The sequence below is a fragment of the Rhipicephalus sanguineus genome, chromosome 3 (assembly GCF_013339695.2).
Source record: "Rhipicephalus sanguineus isolate Rsan-2018 chromosome 3, BIME_Rsan_1.4, whole genome shotgun sequence".
NCBI lineage: Eukaryota > Metazoa > Arthropoda > Arachnida > Ixodida > Ixodidae > Rhipicephalus > Rhipicephalus sanguineus.
This window is the reverse complement of record NC_051178.1, coordinates 9,875,164-9,891,848: the sequence shown is the minus strand read 5'-3', so window position 1 is coordinate 9,891,848 and position 16,685 is coordinate 9,875,164. Positions and strand designations below refer to the sequence as shown.

The 16,685-nt window shown below is 49.5% G+C and overlaps 1 protein-coding gene across 1 annotated transcript in view; it reads right to left on the bottom strand.

The window, feature by feature from the left end:
* Positions 1-16,685, bottom strand: part of LOC119384790 (transformation/transcription domain-associated protein-like) — a 946,434-nt gene that overhangs the window by 771,467 nt on the left and 158,282 nt on the right.

Here is a 16,685-nt window from a genome sequence, read left to right as displayed (position 1 = left end):
ATTAAGGGTATAAAAACACGGTGTTCTATGAACATAAAGTTATATATGGTTAAATACTTTGTTATATCAAAGATCTTGTCATACTGAAGACAGGGTTTTAACTCTATATAAAAAAATTTCAATATTACAAAGTAAACTTCTAGATTTGACCAACTTTCTTATATCAAGCGTTAAGTGCATTAAATAAGTCTTATAGGTATGCTGATATTAACAAGAAACGCTTCACTTTGTAATATTCAATAATTTGTGGTAGTGGTGGTCAAGGTGTCGTAGTCTCATTTTATGCAACTGTCTAGAAATCTATCTTAGCCTCGTATTCACAAACGCTTCTTTCCTTATGCGTAAAGGCGGCATTTCGTAAGAACTTAAGTTAAAGTGTGAGATAAGGTATAGTGTATCCAGACGACGGACCGACCCACAGGCGGCTGAGTCACGTGACAGTAGGAACGCGAGTGGCCCGTCCGCTTGCGCGATACACACATGCAGTCCGAAACGGGAGGAATAAAGCTCGGGCCAAGTCCTGTTCCAACCGCAGACGATGCAGCGCGCGCGTCTCAAAAGAGAAACCGCAAGTTCGAAGAGCCGCCGGCGCACTCGGCTACCGAAAAAAGAAGAAAAAAAAACTGTCTTGCTGACACCCCACCCCTCTGAGCACACGGCCTGCAGGCGAGGATGGGGACGGGCGGTTCGTGAAAATGTTTTCAGCATTGTTGGCCCTCCCGATCCCCGGCCCAGCTACGGACTCCCCCAACCGGAAGTGAAGGGTCACGTGACGGCGAGGCCGTGGGCCAAAAGAGCGGTTTGGCCCGTTGTCTGGATGCACCATAAAGGAACCTTTCAAGAATCCACCTTAGGACACTTTACAGGGCCAGTAAACAGGCTCTGACTTTTTTCTACATATCCTAAACAAGTTCGTCAATTCATGCTGAAGACCACGGTGATCACATTTTGCGGATGTCTCAAACTCGAATATATCGAATTATTGGCTATATCGAACAGTCGAGAAATTCCCTTGAACATCCCATGCAAAAGTAAGGGGCTGGTGCAAACGTATATTGAACCCCCACAGAGCAAAACATCTGATATATCAAACGCTGCGCCGCGCCGAAGCCCCGAACATGCATTTTTCCTAACAAATAGTGACAATTTTTACGCCACATTCTAACAAGTTTCGATCCCTCTTTACGCGCAGGAGGCAAAAAGGTGGTGCCATTCCATTGCATTGCTCTGGTCGTTTTGTGCAGCACTTGTGAGTGCACCAGATTGTTTGATGCAGGATCTGTAGGTTGTAACGTGTGGCCAAAGAAGCCGATTGCTGAGGGCACCAAAATGCAATAAGTACGAAGTGACTCGGCAGCCATTCCCTTCCTTGTTTGTTCACGAACGATGGCATGCATGTTCCAAAAGCACGGCCTTTGAGATCTGTAACGTATTATGTATTTTCGGCGTTTTCAGTTACCAAACATAGATCTCAGAGGCTAGGCTTTTTGTTGCATTCTGCGCCAAAGCAGCGGCTGCACAAAGGGCAAAGCCACAAGTGCTATCACTATTGCCAAGATGTCGACAGTGGGACTTGTTCCTTCGTTGTTAGTGTGCAGGATTACAGAGTAGCAATGTTGTCTCTTGCGGCGTTGTGGACTTGCGTATTTCTTGCTTGGTTCCTGATAAATTCTTAGTCGGGAGTTGAACTAAATGTTGACCAGCTAATAGTGATGAAAGTCATGACTGGTGCTTGGAACAGCGTCAAAATAAGGCTGCAACAGGGGCTAGTTGGGACATCGTCATCTTGTGATGCACTGCCAGGTGCGACACGGACTGAAAAAACGAGAGACAACACAAGGTGATGCACATCACCCTGTGTTGTCTCTCGTTTTTTCGATCCGTGTCATACCTGGCAGCGCATCACAAGATGAAGTCAAACAGAGCACCATTTTGTTTCCTTGCGGGCTTTGGCGCCAGGCGACGACTATGGGTGCACATTAACTGCTGACAATGGCATACAGCGCATCAGTGAGTTTTGCAACTTATTAGCACTTCCGGGCACCATCTCATTTGTGGATACAGCGAGCGACATCACCGGGGCAGATAACGATGTAGCTCTTTCTGACTGCCTCGATGCCGAGATCATAGCTGATGTTGCCAGTGCCGCGGAAGTGGATCCAGGCGGTGATGAAGATGCCAACACCACTGCTAAAGAACCTTTTACAGTGCTCCAGATTTTGCATAGGCGCTTGGCGCCATTCACTACTTTTTTGGCGCAACAGAAGGTGCTGAATTTGCTGATTTGGAAAGCTTCAATGCTACTGAGGATGCCTTGATGAAGTTGACGGCGCACAGGAAGCAAGACAAGTATACGGACTATTTTCGTGCAAAATAAAGTGCAGTAACTTCCAAAGGAAGAAGTTGCCACCTTGTTATTTAGCATATTGTGAGTGAAGCAGCATGTTAGCACTTCTTACAATTTTGAACAGATGGTCCATTTCGAAAAACAATTCCTGCGCCCCTTTCCTGCGCCTGACCAGCGACGTAATCTTGCCCATGGGCAACATTCAACTGGTCCTTTGTACTACGAAACTGTGCCCTACTAGTATGCAGTTTTGGCCGCATAGTCCGCATTTTCATTTTCCTGTGCTGCCCTCTACCATTTTGCTAAAGCCCCGAGACTACTGGGACAAGTGGCATTGCCAGAACGAAAGCCTCCGAGATCAAGTGGTGTCTTGCGACTTTACTACTAGGGGTACAGTGCATGTGCCATGGCATATTTATTCAACTCGCACCCCTCACACCACACTTCCTCACCCCGCCGCTTTGACACGAGCAACACGTAGAGGAAGCCTTGCTCAGTTGTTGGCTGCACACCGATGATATAATCACTGAGATCGTGCACGTTGCCTAAGTGAGCAGAGTCATGACAAAGGGTTACGCCTACCCCTCTTTGCTGCTGCAAAGGGAGGAAAGTACAAGCGAGAAACCGAAACCAGCCCGTTCTACGCCCTGTAACTTCTTTATTATGGCATTTATTCGCAAACTTTTTGCGGCCACATGTTCACATTGTAAAAGCGCGCAGCTATCTCTCCATCACAAATTTTCAACAGCGAGGTTTTTTACTGGCTTAGAGTGTCCTACTATAATACCTAGAGTGGAACCTTGCACTAGTGTCTATGCAGGCTCCTTGAGCGAAGCTTCAACCACCATGGGAATGGTGGGAAGTACAGGCTTCAGATCTGCTTCGGATGGATTACGCTCTTGAGATTCGCGACGCTTGTTTGCCAAGTGTAAAACAAACTGATATTAAGTTATTTCCAATTAAAACTTGCTTCATTCTTTTGTACGTAAAACTTCTTACAAAAAGTTTGCATGGCCGTGCGATGGAAGTGAAACCTGGACAAATTCAACCACCAGGGTATGCATTGCTCTGCAACTGTGTTCCAAATTTGGCATCACCAAATAATGAATTATTTTTTTTACAACACTTGAAAACAAACACGCTTGTTTTTCCCTCGAAAGTATGCATTATCTATTTAGGGAAATAACAGTACTCTATTCAGTCAGAAACACTTAACGTATCATCTGCTGCAATGCCAAGGGCGCATGTCCAAGTGGTCTGCCCTGAACGCATCTCTCATTTTGTTGTGAAGTCAAGCCACAGGAGCATGACGATGCGTCTACTTAGCTTCACCGTCGTTTTGCAGCCGATTTGACGAGTTTTGGCAAGACGCGCTTATCAAAAAACGTGAACTCTATGCAATTTCCTGCACTGGCATGGGACGCTACATCTATGCACAGCGGTGAGTACACGATGCTTTGCTAAAACTGTCAAATACAGTATAACCTCCTTACAACAGACCTTCATAGTGAAGAGGATTTTGGTCTGTTGTAGAGGGAGTATGTAAAATCCAAGTACTGTTACAACAGACTTTTATGTAAACGCTGAATGGGTCTGTTATAACCGGAGAGAATTACGAGTCACAAACATGGTCTTATTTCTCACGAGGGACCAAAAAAAAATGCGATTTTTGGAAAATCGCATTTTCAGTTTCTGTAGCCCATTATCTATCTGATTCCAAAATATCTTCACTTAAAAAATACGTAGAAGTGATATCAAATTTTTTTTGCTTCTGCCGACTTGGCAAAAATTGCGGAAATAGCAAAAAAACAAAAAGCGTTTTTCAAAATTATAGCTCCGCAACGGCGCAACCGGGCGCCACCATTTTGGGCTCATCGTAAAGACCATTTCTCCGTGTTCAAGTTCTCCGTTTCAGCTAGCTCCTCCATTCAGTAACAAGCGTACAAAAAGCACATAATTGAAGTTCAATTCAAGGCCTCCACTTGGCTGCTTCTGCTGTGATGCTCGCTTTGGGATCGTCGTCTGCTGCTTGTGCGTCACGAGGTCGTGGCTGTCGAAAAGTGCGCTACTTAGTGACGCGTTCGCACTCGTTCTGTGTTCACGGGTCAACGATAATTTAGAACGCTTTAGTTTGGCAGCTGCAAGCGAAAGCTCAATCATCAGATTACGATAGCGCGCCACACTCGTCGCGAACATCGCATACGTGCGACTGTAATAGCGTTGACTCGTTGGAACCGCTGTTAGAGGCTCTTCTTATCATCAATTCAGAGCTTATGATGAAGACCGCCGCGGAGCAACTCTTTGTACTCGCAATCGAGCATGACGTACTTTGAAACATCGGGCACCGCGGCCACGTTCATCGCAACCGAGCTTTCTACTCGATGACGTAGCTAGGCCTAACTCCGCTCACAGCGCCGATTTACGACACAAATCCGAACTTTGCGGACAAGAACATCGCGCTAGCGGACATGCAAGGCGAAGAAGCCGCAATGTCCTTCGTCTCAAGCAACGAATCGCATCGCCCGCTGGCTCCTCAGAACCGCGGATAGGTATTTTGCGCATCGGCAGCGGACCCCCCGACCAAGCTCGCCACGCAGCGACCGCTCGGAGAAGCGGTGACAGCGGCTAACAATTTCGCGCGTCAGCGTCCCAAAACGCAACGCCAACACGCTGCGCGCCAATTTTTTGTCGCTACAGCTAGGCATAGCTGATCCACGGCCGCTGGATAAAAAGCGCGGGCGGTTTTCTATGGGAGAGCGCGTGTTGGCCCTAGTTGCAGTTGCGGCCGCTGCGGCGCGACGGGGTGGAGAAGGGGAAACGGGTGCCGGCAGCTCCGTTGGGGCAGCAGCCGCAGCAAATTAGTTGGTGGTGGTCACAACAGCGATCTCACTCAGCTGTTCTAAGCGGCTTTTCTTCTATCTCATCTATCGCAGTCATGACATATCATGCGTTCAGTTGAGTCCGTTCGCGTAATCTGGTTAAATAGCCACTTAAGTTTCCGTGTACGTGCCGAGCTCCTGGCATTTTTTTCCAGGACTAACTTTTTGCTTTGTGTCTGAAAGAATATTCCACAATGCGCGTAGCAACATTATATGGCGCTGAATGTGTGAAAAAGTGGTTGTTATATTTATGTGCGTGTAATGAATGCATCGTTTGTTATTTTAGCATATTGATTTCCGTGACATTTCTTCAGCACCTTTCTGAAAATGCTTGACAAGTATTTATTTGAAACATTTGACAATACACGTTCATGTTCTTTATACACAGGAAGTGCATGTAAAAACATACGTTGAATCTTTTTCATGATGTCTGATACATGATACTGTGCCGAAAAGTAGTTCAGCTTCGGATGCTTGATACCAGCGGATTCTACAAACATAGTGACGCACTCGTCGTAACTTTGTTGAAAAGGCTGCGGAATTATATATTCATTAGAAGTGGCTTGCAAATATTCTTGACAGTTCTTAGCAGGGCAATGTCATCAAATTGATGTATATATAAGGCCGATCACTGGAGTGGGTAATATCTCGAAGAATCAAGCTACAACTGAAGTTTTCTTTAACTCAAGATACAAAACCACGATATGGTTTTGTATCTTGAGTTATGTCTTGGTCTGGAACGCCCCCCCCCCCCCACACTTTTTTTTGTTGTTGTTTACCGTTTAGCTGTCAAAAGCGACCCACCTTAACTTTGTCCCTGTGAGTCGCTCGCAATGTGTGTGTTGGCTGCCACGTGTATTTGTTTGAAATGAAGTCTTGTCGTCTCCCACCAGCCGCTTTTCTGCACTTTTTTTTTGTCTACGCATGTTTTGCTGAGTTAAGTTTGAGTCTGTGCCCCGTACCGCTAATGACCACAGACAACCCAACTCTCTGAATAAAAGGGATGCACGTGCTTTTCACGGCAACCAACATCAGTACCACATGGCATTGCGGGGCAACGCACGCCACCGCAACGCGACAGCGTTCGTAAACAACCGGAACCGATGACAAAGGTGCCGCGGGCTAAAAGGTCGGAAGTAAAAAAAAACGAGAGATAAGAGAAAACGGGAAGGCGGTACATGTCACGGCTGCTCGATTTCAACAACGTTTGCAACAAGCCGCCGTTTGCAGCTAGCAGGGATGAGCCCTGAATTCATATTAAATAAAATAACTTCTCACATTTTGCCCAGATTTTATGTTCACTGCTGAATTCGTTGCACGATCATGAAAACGGCGTAACGGGAAGATACAGAAATACTGAAAAGCGCAGGAATTCAAGCAGCTGTGTTCGTGTGTTTTTCAGGCTTTTAATCACTCTTTCCGTCTGACCGTTTTCATATTAATTAATCCGTAACAGCTCGCCCAATTGTCAGTATTGAAGATGTAGTCACTGAAATTTCAAAGTGACTCGAATCTCCTTCTATGAGATGGTCGCACATATGATAAGCATTATTTCATGGCAGTTGCATGCGATACCGTACCGTATGTGTACTATAAACATGTTTGGAGGAAGGAAGAAGTTTATCTTATTTTGTGTCAAATAAACAGTGGCCGCTGCAGTTTGAGATCACGTTTTCGAAATGAAATGATTAAATCTGAAGCAACATACTCAGAGCCAAAATAAAGAATTTCGATGCATCAGGAAAGGTGCAGCGCCTCCAGGTTGGTTAGTTGTGGACTTCTAGGATACCAGAAAAATATGCCCACGCGATTACTTCCGCAAAAAGCGATCGGTGCGCGAAGTTGCATCTTTGGCAAGACAAGAACAAAAATTCCCAAGCGCTGCAAGAATGTACAAGAAATATCGGTAATTAACTGATGTGCACACGCTAGATAAATTTTAGAAGAAGATTTCAGGCGTCACATGAAGACGCACGCGCTCAAGCATAACTGCCGCAAGCGCGCCGCGCATGTGATCCCGCGGGCGTCCGCGAAACCCGTCCCCGCGCAGTGGCGCCGCGGCGGTGGTCCGGAAAACTAGGCCCGTCACGCCGGTTTCGGAGCACGCGGCAGGCCGCACCCGTGCGCTTTTTATCTAGCGGCCGTGGCTGATCATTGACAGACCGGAGATCGCCGGCCTTCGTTCTTAAATCGGTACGTCGATATCCGCGGCGCGCTGTTCCCATCCCGAAAGTACGCTAAGCGACGTTTTAAGTCGGGAGTTATTGAATTTGGTATGTCCGTGGTAGAAAAGTCCGCACTAAAGGAGTCCTGACCACCTTCCTGGCCTGACATTTTAGTCAATTATATCCGAATGTCCGTTGTACCAGAATCCGTTGTAAACGAAGCTCAATCAATGGAACGGATAGGGAGGTCGGCATAACGCCGCAAATTGGTATGTAATATCCGAATGTCTGTTGTAAATAGATCCGTTGTAATGAGGTTATACTGTACAACCTGTAAAGCTGCAACGTGGCAGCAAACCAAGAGATACAGTAGAACCCCGCTGTTACGTTCCTCACTGCTGCGTTTTCCCGGCTGTTACGTCGTTTTCCGCCGGTCCCAGCATAGCTCCCATAGGATACAATGTATTGGGAACCCCGCTGTTACGTCGTAACTGTCGGACCGTTCCCGTATGATACGTCGCGAAGTGCGCTCGGAGCCGACCGAGTGACTACCAAAGAGAGCCGCCATGGTGCATTTTCACGCAGCTTGGCCTCGTTTGACCGTAATATAAGGCGCATGAGAGGCGCAAGCAACAGAATCTTTCAATTGATGCAAACAAAAGCATGGCCTTCGAGATTCAAGTTGCAAAGATGGCGTCTATGACGTAACTGCTCGTGAAAGCAAGGCCTTCGAGATTGGCATTTACTATTGACGAAAGCATAGCCTTTGAGATTTGCATTGCACAAACATGGCGCGTATGACGTAATTGCTTGCGAAAGCAAGGCCTTCGAGATTGGCATTCACTTCTGCCATCGCGTTGGCGTAGACTCATCATCATCGTTATTTGTCGGAGAGCGGGAGGAGTTCGAGCTGGTTGGAGCTCGCATGGTCGTGCGTGCGGTTCGCAGTCGGACTCGCCGCGCCGGTCGTGATTGCGTGTGCTTAGTTCTTTCATGCCTACAGCTGTTGGTGTTAAAAAAATCACATACGTTGATTACATTTCTGTGGATGAGGCCGTCCTAAGCTCCGCGTTTCTATCCATCGACTAGATCGCGGCTGAGCGCGCCAATTTTCGTGCTGCTCGTAAGAATTGAAATAAAATTCTGTACCACTAAATATTTTGCCGTTTTTCCTGTTTTTCGGCTCTTACGTTTCCCGTCTCTTACGTTTATTTCCTACGGTCCCTTCAAAAACGTATCAGCGGGGTTCTACTGTATAGTGGTCTTGAACCTCTTTGAACAACAAAGGCACTGCTTGAGTGCTTTGCAACGCACCCCACTACCCACGCCTCGCAAAGAACGAAACTGAAATTGTAGAAAAAGATCCGTAGACAGTTCGCTAGCTAACGCTATCCCATCCGAAGCCTGTACTTCCCATCATTCCCATGGTGGTTGAACGATTGCAGTGCCAGTTTCCGCTCTAGATTATTGTATGAAACTGTTTACTGGCCCTTTAATGGCACCTTACGAAAGACTCCTTTATCCGAATAAGTGACTGTCATGGGAGCAAGGCTATGCACATTTTCATGCTTATGTCATCCGTCCACGTGCATATAATTTATTTTGACAACAAAAGGTTAATGAAACTGTGCACCAGCTCTCTTAAAACAAGCACCACCAATGTCAGACAGCCAAGTTGCCTGTTCTTGACTTAACTTTATAGTCAGCTGGCCACCAGGTGGCATAGACATCATATTAATGTGCTAAGTTTTATGTTATTCCATTTGTGTATGTTCAATGCACGTTTGCTTTTGTGAACAAGCGGGAAGGGCATTAAATGCGTTCCCCGGGTTGAATCCAGGGGTTAATGTGTTGTGCCTTTTTTCCTCCATGCAGCAAGCGTCTTCAAGGGAAAAGGATGTCTCAAGGCTCAATTCTCCAAATGCTTCCGTGTGGCTACTGTTGTGCAGCTGTCAAAGAGCGCTGGGTGTGCAACGGACAGTGCGCGTGCAATGCGTGTGCCTGTGTGGTGGGTATTACCTGATTTTGAGTGTGTTCTAATTCCGTGTTCTTCTAATAAATGGGTATGGTTTTCTGCTTACCATACGAGTGTTTGCGTCGGCCATTGTTAGCACTTTTGCCACTGGATTTACACACCAAGGTACACCTGCGGACTTGTAGGGATAATTTGAAATAAAAGGGAAGGCCGACTACACGAAAGAAGTGTTTCCGGCAGGTGAGCTTCTGTTCTCCCTGCTCCGTTCTCACTTCTTACTACTTTCGAGTAGCGAAAACAGCAACACTTTGTCATTAGTGAGGCTCCATGATGTGTTAAAATTGCAGCTCAGCCGTGTCAGTTCCATCGCCATGTCACGATATGTTGCCTCGATTAACTACGACAAGCGTGATTGCTCGCACACTGCTTCGAGGATTTTCCTTTAATGTGGTAAATTTCATGCTCTTGAACGCAAGCACACACGTCCACATGTCTAGCTGGAGTGTTTGTGCTATCAAGGCAGATATCCGCTGCACTATGTGGGAAAGCAAGCGCGCCCATTTCCTTTCCTTAACGCTGGCGCGATCGCGAACTAACGGCGGGAGCCAAGGGGCTACTAGACAAAGCAACACCACCTTCCGCCTTGCTTCGGGCATGGCGCAATCGAGCGGTGCGGCTAGACTTGTGATCCGCTGGGAAAGACGCGTGAGGCGACAACGCTTTGTCCATCTTCCCGGTTTGTCGATGCCTCTAATCCTGGGTCGAGACATCCTCGCCAAGTCAGGTATTGTCATTGACATTGCAAAAGGGGGTTACCGAGAGCGCGACGGAGACGCGCTAAAGCTTTTCTCGAAAGCACCCGCATTGACAACGGCATGCCAATTGCAGGGAGCAGCGCGAGTGAGAGAGGAGGAAAGCGCACGGAGTAAGCGAGAACCCCGCCAGAACAATGTGCCGCGGTACAGGGAAGGTCAGTGCACCCGCTTTTGGCAGAGGCACACAGCATGCCAGAAAGGGAAAGGGTGCAGCTGTCGTCGCTGTTGTACGAGTACGACGCGATTTTCACTGACCGCCCGGGCCGCACTACGCTGGTCAAGCACACAATTGACACGGGTGACACACGACCTTGGAAATGCAATCCCCGACCGATTAGTTTGGCTAAGCGGAAAGCACTTGACGCCGCCTCGGACGAACTCATCGACACAGGCGTGGTGGAAAGGTCAAACAGCCCATGGCGTTTCCCGGTTGTTATAGTTCCAAAGAAGGATGATACTTATCGCCTTTGTGTAGACTACCGCAGGATGAATGAGGTTACGAAGAAGGACGCATACCCTCTTCCATCCATTTCATCGTTAGTGTCCAACCTAGGCGCCCTACAACGCTCGATGCTAGTCGTGGATATTTTCAGGTCGAAATGGACGAGCGGGACAGAGAGAAGTCAGCTTTCACATGCCACAGGGGACTTTTCCAATTCAGGAGAATGTCTTTTGGCTTGGTGGGGGCTCCCGCTACTTATCAGAGGCTGATGGACCAAGTTTTGGGAGATGCAAAGTGTCAGCACGCCCTCGCATATCTAGACGACATAGTCGTTCACTCGAAAACGTTCGGGGAGCACTTGCGCCACTTGAGAGATGTTCTAGAAAGGCTGAGGTCTGCGGGCATCACTCTGAACCCGAACAAAGCTCAGATAGCGGTGACCCGAATAACATTGTTGGGATTCACGCTTGACTAGGGTCGCATTTTGCCGAATAAGGGTAAGCTTGAAGCGATAGTCAGCTATCCGTCGCCGAAAGATATCGGTGAACTAAGGCGCTTTCTGGGGATGGCGAACTTCTATCGCCAATTCATTCCAGACTGCGCGGCAGTGCAGGCACCTTTGACAAAGCTCTTGCGGAACGGCGAGCGTTGGGCTTGGGGTCAAGAGCAGGAGGCCGCACTGCGTTGCCTCACTAAGTTGCTGGCTAACACGGCCGAACTGCAGCTACCCGATTTGAACAGGGAGTTTGTGATTCAAACCGAGGCAAGCGACCTGGGGTTAGGAGCAATTTTGCTTCAGGAGCATGGAGGTGCCCTTCGACTGATTGCGTTCGCGAGCCGTTTGTTGACGCCGGCGGAGAGGAACTACTCGGTAACAGAGAAAGAGTGTCTCGCGACAGTTTTCACTCTCCGTAAGTTTGACTATTACATCGACGGAGTGGCGTTTGTTATTGAGACGGACCACATGGCGCTCACGTGGTTGAGGCACTTGAACGAACCAAGTGGCCGCCTGGCTCGTTGGGCATTGCTTCTGCAGCGTTACGACTTCACCGTACGCTACCGCAAGGGCAAGAACAATGCCGCGGCCGACGCGCTATCGCGTGCTCCAGTCCATCGCGAGACTGACCCGGAACGGACTGAGAGCGAGACACTCGAAGTAGCGCTAACGGAAACAGTAGAACAAACGTCACTTTAAGGCAAAAGCGTGAACCCCGTAGAGGCTGTCGTTAGCACGTGGATTGTTTTCAGCAGAAGGGATCTGTTAGAAGCTCAGCAGAAAGATCCGTTTTGTCGAAAGGTGTTCGACGGGCTCCGGGAGCCGGGTGGCAAGGCCACCGTGCACACGGGGGCAGCTGGCATTGCTGTCGGTGCGGAGCGCTCAGCAACAGCTGGTAATGCTGTGAGCGTGCTGGATTCTTATCTGCTGGATTCTGATGGCGTCCTGCTGAGGTACATCTCATCCGACGATGACACAAGTGAGTCATTCAAGGTCGTGATACCGCGCAATTTGAGAGGAGCACTGCTTCGCTACTTTCATGACTCGTGCATTGCTGGGCACGCGAGCGGCCCTAAGACTTAAGTTGTGTCGCCTCGCTACCTGGCCAGGCATGAAGCGGGATGTGATTTGTTACGCCCGTTCATGCCACGTGTGCCAAAGCGTCAAGCCCCGAGGCGGTCGACCGCCCGCCCTCATGCAGCCAATCAACAGCCAGACTCCCTGGCAAATCGCGGCATGTGACGTAATGGGACCGTACCCCACAACTCCTAGCAGAAACAAATTCTTGCTGGTGGTCACGGATCACTTCACTAAGTGGGTAGAACTTTTCCCCCTTAGAAAGCTGACGGCTCGAGTGATCTTGGATAAGTTGATGGAGGTTTTCACAAGGTTTGGGTTCCCTGAGCAGTTGATAACAGACAACGCGTCTTATTTTACTGCGAAGGTGTTTGTTGACACGTGCGCTGCGCTTGGCATTAAGCACAAGAAAACAACCACCTACCATGCTCAGTCGAACCCCACGGAACGAGTCAATCGCAACATCAAGCACATGCTTGTTGCGTTCTCTGAAAGGCACAAGGACTGGGATACCTACCTTCCAGAGATCGGGTTTGCGTTGCGATCGACTGTGAACCGCTCGACTGGGTATGCGCCTTCTTTTCTAAACCTGGGGAGAGAACTGCCGAATCCGATGGAGACTGTGCTCACGGATCGGAGTGTAGTGCCAGTGGCGTCATCAGCACGAGCTGAATACGCAGCGCAGCTGCGCAAGAAGCTAGCGGAAGCTTTACGTAAAGCACGCAGTATTCTCGGCACTGCTAGGGCACAACAGAAGGCGCAGTACGACCGCTCGCATCATAACGTACACTACGAAGTGGGCGATCTGGTGCTGCGACACCATCATGTTCTTAGCGACGCTAGCAAACAGTTTGCAGCCTTGCTGGCACCGAAATGGTCCGGGCCGTACCGAGTGCGAGAGAAGGTTTCCTTGCTTGCTTATCGGCTCGCAAACATGAAAGGCAAACCGAGCGGCGGACCGGTGCACGTATGTGACTTGAAACGCTACGTGTCACGGGAGGAGCATGGGGACGACAATCAGACCCCCTCCAAGCCGCAGGCGGCGGCTGAGAACGCTCGAAACCGAGTGAAGAGCCCCGAGCCGAGGTACCTCTTGCGAAACAGGCAGAGACAACTCTGCTTGTTGGATAACCAAAAGGGAAATAGGTGCCACCGGGACGGCTCGGAGAGGAGACCGCCTCCTCAAGGCGAGCCCACACCCACATGCCGTCGTCGTCGTCGAAGCCCCACCACCACCGGCAAGCATCGGCATGGACTGACTGGAGGTCGACTGGTACATCACACCACCACTTCCACGCTACCCCATTGCCTCACCACCCGGCCTCCACACAAGAGGCACGAAGACCAATGCCAACCCAACTGGGAGAGCCAGCTGCCTTGGGGCCGCAGCCACTGGGACGTGCCAGGGTTGTGTGGACACCCCAATGGCCTATGCTCCCTCGAGGCCATGGCGCAGTACGCCGAAAACCCTGAGCCCCGCCAGACCGGAGGAGCCCGAACCATGCTGGAGAGGCCGCCTGGAACGAAACACTTTGTTGACTCCCTCCTCTCAATCACCACCAACGACCAGAGAGGCGGGGCCCAAGGAGGCGCGGTTCGGACCACGGGGTTGCAGGAGCAGGCCAGACCTACCGCAGCAGTGACGGCGGAGGCGACGACTGGGGAAGCCATGACGCAAGTGGGCACGGCAGCGAAGTGGGCACCGCAACGAGGCTCGTGGTGGTTACTTCGGAGGCAGCGGCGACGCCAGTGGGGGCACCGGCGACACCCACGGCAGAGGGCCAACCGCAGGAGGGCACGGACCTGGACCGATCCGTCCTAGCCTTCCTCGATGAGGAATAACAAAATATTACCTCATGGTGCAGTCTTTGTCATCCGAGGGCTTTCTTAAGGGGAGGAGGATGTGGGAGAGCAAGCGCGCCCATTTCCTTTCCTTAACGCTGGCGCAATCACAAACTAACGGCGGGAGCCAAGGGGCTACTAGGAGAGGAGCACCGTCGGCCCTTTCCGGGCAACCCCTTCTTTCCCGCCGCTCCTCGCGCCAATCCTCGCGTCCCTGCTCGCAGGAAAGGGAACTTGCCCCTGCGAGGGAAACAACCCTCGCGGTGGGGAGGGAGACGGGAGGTGAATAAAACAGCCGAGCAGGCAGACAGACGGCCTCTCTTGCTCCGCTGACCTGCCAGGTACCACCTCACTGCCCCAAGACCCGCAAGCCGACCATCGACCGAAGGTGTAAGCGTTACCCTTTGTTTTCTACTAGAGCGTACTATCCCTCTAGGCGAGATTTACGCGTTATTGCTAGAGTAGCAATAAAGTGTTGTTTGTTGTTCTAGCCTGTTGCCTTATTCGCCCGAACCCGTCGTAGCTGCGATGACTCGCGCTACGGGAAGGGGACATTGACACGTGCACGGTACGACTATTTGTGGCTGTGACCGGAGCTAGGCTTCTGCACCAGCCGTGCATAGAGCGAACCCCTTCAACTACTCGTGACACTGCCGGCAGCGAGACATTGACAAGGTCGCCGCTCACAAGTTGAAACGTGCCTGCTCCATAAAAGTACAATGCTATGAGCAGCTGCATGAAAGACAGCATGGGGAATCCCCAACCGTCGGTATTTTCCTGCAGAAGCAGCACAGCAGAAAAAGCGAGACAAAAATTCGTCATAGGTCTCCATCAGGTTCACTCGATTCCCTGAGGATTCACCGCAGCAGTGACACATGTGTACGCTGTGCTGTTGAACATTTCTTCATTATGGTCCGTGTAATCAACGAACTGCCCAAAGTTGTCGTCAGTCCCCACCATTTTGTTTATTTACAAAGAAGCCTTCGCGTCGGTCATACACTACCTTGACCAAACCTTACTTATGACGGCGATACGTACTAGGAAAGTTCCACAATAAGTACATTCTCGTTCTTGAAACCCACTGAAAGCAGACTTATGGTTAAATCACAAGAAGAACTTAGGTTTGTGAATACGGCACTTAATGGAAAACATTCATACAGTGTACCTCAGTTGATAAGACTCAGACAACAGCGGGATCACTTCGCAGATGTGACACAGAGGAGCACTTTAATGAGCCCTTGAAGTACCTGCCCGGCAGAGTGTTTACCATTCTACTTGACACAGCAATAATGCGAAATCGTATGACACACATTGTGGACATCGCAAAACATGCGGCACACATAAAACATACAAGAACACTCAACACAAATACTCTGAAACCATGGCAGGATGAGGACGTAGAAACCAGAGTCAGCATGCAGCCATTTACGAAATGGTAGCTTCTTGGCTTACTGTATTTACTCGAGTCTAGGCCGCCCTCGTTTGTAAGCTGACCCCTGAAGTTCGCAAGGCCAGAAAAAAAAAACTTACCTCAAATGCAGGCCGAATGCAGGCCATCGCTTCTAAAGCACAGTTGGTGCAGGAGTTTTGCGAGCATGTGTTCAAGGCACGACTACACTGCACGATCGCTTCCAGAAAACTGACCAACTCCGCATTCGCGCCTCTGCCACTTCAGCGTCACACGACAGGAGGAGAGAGGGTGTGTCAAAGTGCGTGGCATTCGCCGGCAACGTAATCACGTGACCCGATCCACCTTTGCCGGCATGAAATCTCGCCGGCTCAACGACCCTCGCTGCATGAACGTGGGACTGCGAAATTTCAGGACAATGAACAGTAAGAAGCAGATGACGCGGTCAGCTTGAGTAGCCATGGGGACCACCACTCTGCCGCTGAGCCTGAGCGACCTCGTCACCATGCAGATACCGTAGGATGCCGCGAAAATGAGCCTCGGACGCGCACGCAGAGCCGTCTGCATACGGTAGCCTGAGATCGGCGCATGGTGAGCCGCCATGCCGCTAGCGCTGGCAGTAGTGATGCAGAACTATCGGTAAATTGACTATCGATAGTATCGATAGTTTTTTTGAAACTATCGATAGTGTAAACAAGCTATCGATAGTGCTACTATCGACAAACTATTGATAGTGCAATTGGTAGTACCGTTGTTAATATTACTATAGCGATATTACTGCCACGTGTGTGTATTGCTTTGTTTTGACGTATTCGGGTTTCACCCACAAAGACCGTTAGCAACGTTTCACGCAGACCGCACCGTAATGTTTGAGAAGCTTCACAATTGTTTGAGATCATTTTGTTAAGATTACGTGCCGGATGCGAGTAGTCAAGTTTATTCAAGAGTTTACGCGAGCACCAGCGATAACGCTGGAAGGTTTGATAATTGATGTATAAAGGACGACGCGTTCTACCGATGATCAGATTACTCAACGGCTGAAGACTGCTCCCACGGCTGTCAGTGCGCAGTATGTATCGCTTGTATTTTGAGTTTTGATTTTCTGGGCACAAGTTCGCCCAAATAAAGAGCTCCATATTTCCCAGTCTTGATGCAGCATTCTTTATCATCACAACTACGTGACAATACTATCGATAGTGGTGTGAATAATAATGCGGTTGCTGGCCGGCCATATTGCCA